Raw genomic sequence first — 5,572 nt, forward strand, 5'->3', positions numbered from 1 at the left:
GGTGCAAGGGTAAGGAGAAGGTATTTAAATATGAAATATGGATAATGTGTGGGCATTAATAAATTCATAGATATATATTTGTATGAAATATATGGACATTATTAAATATATACATATATACATATGAATGAGAGTGCATCTTTCATTATGAGAAAGCAGGAGAATTTATAGGAAGACTATATCAGATAGCTGCATATCTTTTACATATTTGAATAAGAAGAGCCTGGGCTCCACATATGTACATGTATAGTCCAATCAATTATAATACACATGTGGACATGTTATTTTAAGATGTTTTCACTGTATGGTGGTGATGATGCACACCTTTAATCCCAGCTCTCAGGAGGCAGAGCCAGGCAGATATCTGAGTTTGAGACCAGATTAGACCACAGAATGAGTTCTAGGACAGCCAAGGCTACACAGTCTCAAAAAACAAAAAAAAAAAAAGAAAAGAAAAGAAAAAAAGAAAAAGAAAAAGAAAAAGAAAAAGAAAAAGATGTTTTAGAAGACATTTCTTTACAGTATGGCCTAGGGAGTGCCCATGTTACTCCATTGGTCATAGGCTTCTGCTTCTCAAGGAAGGTGGGGTACCCACAGGGATGCTTGGTCCTGTGTACCTGTTGTCTCCTTGATAGTAGTTCCCATGTTGCTGATCTGGGGAAACAGTTACCTGGGGAGCAGTTTTGAACCTCTAAAAGGTTGACTTTTGAAAGAAGACATTTGTAGGTAGTTAGTCTGATGCTAAGGTCCTGTTTTTCCATTGGTTTTTGATCCATCAATAAAGATGCTAGTGGCCAATGAGCTGGGCAGAATAGATGGGACTTCTGGGTCCCTGCAGGCAAGCTAGCAGTTGAAGGAGAACTGGGGGAGGAAGGAGAAGAGGTGGCACGAGGAGCAGGAGATAAAGCCGACCAGCCATGCGAGTTTTCAGTTGGAGTGGCCAAGAGCCACTCTATCTGATTATGCCTGTGATGGCAGGGGAGGCTTAGGAGTGCCCAGTCATCGAGTTAGCAAAGGCATCTTAAGATTAACTGTCATGTATGTGTGTGTGTGTGTGTGTGTTGTTGTTGTTCTTGCTGTTGTTGTTTTTTATCCAGGGATCTAAGGGAATCTGGGATGGGGCTGGCAGTGAGATCTGCCCAGAGCTTAAAGCTGGGTAGCAAAAACTACATGCTACAGACATTTATAAAATACAAACACACATACACACACACACACACACACACACACACACACACGAGAGAGAGAGAGAGAGAGAGAGAGAGAGAGAGAGAGAGAGAGAGAGAGATGATTCCTTGATTGTTTCTGCAGTCTTATAGGAATAGATACAAGAAATGTATTTCCTGTCAAGGCTTTTGAACAACTTTGATGAGTCAATATCTGACTAGGGTTTATGTGGAAATCAATTTCTTCATTGTTAGCTATTCTTCAGGCTCTGAATTTAGGCCAATGTCTTGGGTGGTACTTAAACCATACTTGAGTTTCCTGCATAAAGTGGTATGTATGAAGGAGAAAAAGTTTTTGTGATACCCCTTCTCCAAGTCCTCTCTTTCCTCAGTAGCAGAAATAATATAAACTTTTTTTGTTTTTGTCTGTATTGTTGTTGTTTGTCTTTTTGTTTTGTTTTTGTTGTTGTTCTGTTTCACTTTTTGTTTGTTTGTTTGTTTTCGAGACAGGGTTTCTTTGTGTAGTCCTGGCTGTCCTGGGACTCATTCTGTTAGATCAGGCTGGCCTCGAACTCAGAGATCCACCTACCTCTGCCTCTGCATCCCCAGTGCTGGGATCAGAGGCGTGCGCCACCACTGCCAAGTCCTTAAATAGTATAAATGTTTAAGGTGACATAAGTTGGGTTCATTTGAAGCCTTCACTTGTTAGAGAGGGGTAGCCTACTATTTCAGGAAAAACTAGATTCTTAAAGTTCTTGCACATTTGTTCAGCAGCCTGAACAAATTTCATTTGTTAGGGTTAGAAACTCTACAAGTGTGAAATAGAAAAAAAAAAAAAAGACTTACTTCCTTTTATTTATGTATTGACTTTTAAGCAGAGGGATAGCACTTTAGGAGACAATGAGGCCCCGGAGTCTCAATTACCTTCTTCTAAATCCTCCACCTGGTACCATTTCCAGTGTGTCTATGAAGCATATCATCATCCACTGATAGGGAGAGTCATCTTGACTTCTTTTGCAGGGACTTTATTGGGTATCTCAATGCTGCAGAACTTTTTGGAAGAATAGTCCATGAGTGACACACACACCCACACCCCTGGTAGGCATCAGGTGTATGCAGCACCCCACTGATGTCTGCTTTCCTGTGTTACTCTTTGATCCCATCTGACATCATTGCAGTCAGTGCATGCAAGTCTAAAGACAGACTCAAGACATAACTCTCATGCCGTTCCTCTGGAATACAAGTGGAAGACTTTAGTGCTCAGCTCCTAAACAGGCATATTAAAGTTTAAGTTGTGGCTTTTTGCTTTTCTAGATATGAAATCTGTGGGATGACTAACATCAAAACAGTTAACAAGACAGGAAATTGTGCAAGCTAGCTAAATTTAGACCAAGGATAGTGAATATATACAAATGAATGTGAAATATTGTAAGTGTGCCTTCTCCCATTCTACTAAAAGTAATCTGTAATTGAATAGGAAATGAAGGTCAACAACAGTCAGAATTAATTCATTTAGGCTTATCAAAGCCATGGGATTTATGTAAGAGAACTCTATACTTTAAGTCACCATTAAACATTTACATAGAAAAGTTCCACTTGATCTTCTTCAGTTACTTCCCCCATGTATATCATGGCAGACTCTTTGTATGCATTTTTGATAGTCTGACTATTGAGATTTGAGCCGGTAGTCTTAACATTCTGCTTCGCTAGTCCCATAGACCTAAACTACAATGGCTTAAGCCTGTAACTCAGCCAAGACCCTTCCTTTCATTGTTTATGTCTGCAAACCTCCCCTTAACTATTTTCCTAACAATCATTGCCTAAGAATCTTCTAGAGATCAGCAGTGGTGGGAGTTTGAGCTTTTCCACTGTTTCATTCCCTCAAGCCTTTAGCTCATGGATGGAGGAGCAGAAATATGAAAGCTGAGACTCTGGTCAGGACAACTTCCAAAGGAAGTTCATTTTGCAGAGACCCTTGGAACTCTGTGGCTAGTTATCTTTGCTTGACTGACTGGTTCTGTGAATCTGCATGAGAGGGAGCCCTCATCTCAGTGTCTGCCCCCCACCCCTGGAACTTCACTCAGGTGGACTTGCAGTGAATGTTTCCAGACTTCTTTCCTTTTGTTGTAATGTTGAGTCAATGAAGAGAAGCCTGGTCGGTAAGGGATACACCATGTTTCTCAGCTTTCATCTGGATGGCAGTAACTTCTCTTATTTATAGTATGTTCTCCTCCCTCTGAGGAGCCCTTGCCACAGATGAAATCAGGGCAGGGAATAGTTGGCAGAGTAAGGGATGTAGACCGAGAGTGCTGGGGAGAAAAAATGTATGTCTGGCGCTAGCTCAGGGTAGAACAATTGCCTACCTTATGCAAGACCCTAGTGTGATCACTAGCATCACCAACAAGCAAAGCAAAACAAAAAAAAAAAATTAATGAGCCTGCTATACAACGGCAGTAAGTTATACTTTCGCCATAGTATCAGATACACCTGTTTTTAATTTATAGCATGTTTTAGCATATGGAAGGCTTTAAAGGGATATATATTATTATAATTATTAGTATATTTCTCAATTGTTTTCCTTGTCTTTAGGGAGGGAAAGAATTAGTTTTCAATTTGAAATCAAATGTATGAAAGCTTACTTCAAGTCAGTACATTCTTCTACTACGTCCTAAGGAACAAAGACCTTAATCCAGTTTCTCCTCCTAATTCTCAGATTTAATGATTTTTTTTTGTAGCAAATATAAGAAGGGAGAACTAACACTCAGGGATATTTGCAGTATCGTATGGAACCCAACTATTGTTACACTTCACAAAATATAGACATATATAAAAACACCTAAATGGAATAACCAAATAACAGGGACAATGCTACAACTAGCTACTCTTCACCAGCAAATGAAACCACCAGTGCCAGAATAGGATTATATATAGTTGGATTATTGACCAAATGGACCCCATGGAAACTCAGGCAACTGCCAAGGCTATTGATTGCTCTCTACAAACTGACTGTAAGGTCCAGTTGCTGGAGACAACATCTAGATATTTTACTCAGCACAGAAGTTCATCTGGTGCCTACCCAGAGCCTCCATTCCTACTGGCTAGAATTCATGGTACTAGAAAGTACTACATATAACTGTCATAGGAGAATGGTAATGACCACCCAGCTACAATCTACCTGGGATCTATAGGAGTAACCTGCCTGTAAGATACACTGGTGTAATAGTGGCACAAACACCATGGGGGTAACCAACTACTCTCTGATGGGTTTAAAGGTCTACTCCATGAGATGGAATTCATGCCTGACACTGCTCTGATGGCCAAGAACCTATAGATAGGCTGTGAACCAGGAGAAAACCAAATTCTGTTGTTCTGCTCAAGAAACATGGATCATGACAATTAAATGATGTTCTGTTATACCCACAAGTCAGTGCATTGCTCAGCCATCATCAGAGATGCTTCCTCTTGAAGTAAATGGGAACTAACACAGAGACCCTCTACTGGACCGTGTGCAGAGAGCAAGAGACTTCAAAACAGTCATTTCTAAATGGGTTATATTCATTAATCTCCTCCTCTTAGGGTTCCCTTTTCTCTGGGAAAGGGGAAGGGGAAACCTGGTAAGAATCAGAGGGGATAGATGACTCTAAGGAACCAGTGTCTTCCAGAAACAACAAGACTGATGCACATATGAACATACCAAGACTGTGGCAGCATAAACAGGGACAACACAGGTTCAAGCCAGATAAGATCCCAGAGGGAGCTGGACACTGTCTTCCACCCTGATCAGGAAGATATCTGCTTATAGACATTAGTTGCAGAGGAAAAATTAGTTTTCTCCAATAAAGTTTCAGGGGGTATATTAAACATACTTAAGTGTAGGCCCTATGTCCAGCTAGCACAAAACAAACTCAAGGTGTTTTTGTAGATTTTGTCTCATTGCTCTGCTTGAGAAGTTTTTGTTTTATTGGGTTTTTGCTCTCATTATGGTATCTGATTTTCTGGTGTGTGTGTGTGTGTGTGTGTGTGTGTGTGTGTGTGTTTCTTGTGTTTTTCTCTTTTATTTCTTCTTCCTTTACCTGTTTGTTTTCTAAAGGGAGAGATAAAGAAAGGGTATGGAACTGGGTGGATAGAAGGTGAGTAGGATCTCGGAGGAGTTGGGGAAAGAGGAAGCATAATCAATACATGATATAAAAGTTATTTTTCAATTAAAAAATGACCAAAGTACATGTCCATTTGATCCATATCTTTTCTGTAGATATTGCAGCATCCCCACCTACTGTCCTCTGCAGCATCCCACCTGCTGTCCTCTGCAGCATCCCACCTACTGTCCTCTGCAGCATCCCCACCTACTGTCCTCTGCAGCATCCCCACCTACTCTCCTCTGCAGCATCCCACCTACTGTCCTCTGC

The sequence above is a fragment of the Mus pahari genome, chromosome 12 (genome assembly GCF_900095145.1).
Source record: "Mus pahari chromosome 12, PAHARI_EIJ_v1.1, whole genome shotgun sequence".
Classification (NCBI taxonomy): Eukaryota; Metazoa; Chordata; class Mammalia; order Rodentia; family Muridae; genus Mus; species Mus pahari.